Below are 681 nucleotides of genomic sequence, written 5' to 3' on the forward strand. Positions count from 1 at the left end.
ATAACGTCATTGATGACACTGATTTTGAAGACGATGAATGGATCGATATTGAATGAGATATAGTGCGACCTCTTAGACCAGAATCAGACTATACATTGAAGATTGAAATTGAAAATTAAAAATTGAAATTTCACCAATGAGAACGAAAAAATTCTGACTCTTGTTCTGATTGGTCAAACCTCAATTTTTCATTCTTCAATGCGTAGTCTGATTCCGGCCTTACATGTTTTACATTAATTTTTAGTATAAAATACAGTTTAATATATATGTAAGAATAGATTAAATATTTACGTTTTTGTTAAATATATTAAACATTTACGTTTTAGTTCAATCGTTTAAAACTGGTTTCCACATGGAACCGTGGTTAGAGTCTACTATACAAAGCTGCGTAATCATTGCTACCTGTAGCGATAGCGAGTACTCATTTAACGTGACGATTATTGTAGCCTTTTTTCGCAAAATAAATTGTGATACTACGTAAATTTTAACCAACAAATTCATTTACATAATGAAATTTCTTTTACAATTATACTATTAAAAAATCAATAAATAATAGTAAATATACAGTGTCAATGGTACTTAATCTTTAATCGGAATCGACCAATTATGAAAGAGCTTTAGGGTTATATGAGTTCCTCTCTCCCTCCCCCTCTCTCTCTCTATTTATATATATATATATAT

Source organism: Trachymyrmex cornetzi, unplaced genomic scaffold (assembly GCF_001594075.2).
Source record: "Trachymyrmex cornetzi isolate Tcor2-1 unplaced genomic scaffold, Tcor1.1 scaffold854, whole genome shotgun sequence".
In the NCBI taxonomy this organism is placed as follows: Eukaryota; Metazoa; Arthropoda; class Insecta; order Hymenoptera; family Formicidae; genus Trachymyrmex; species Trachymyrmex cornetzi.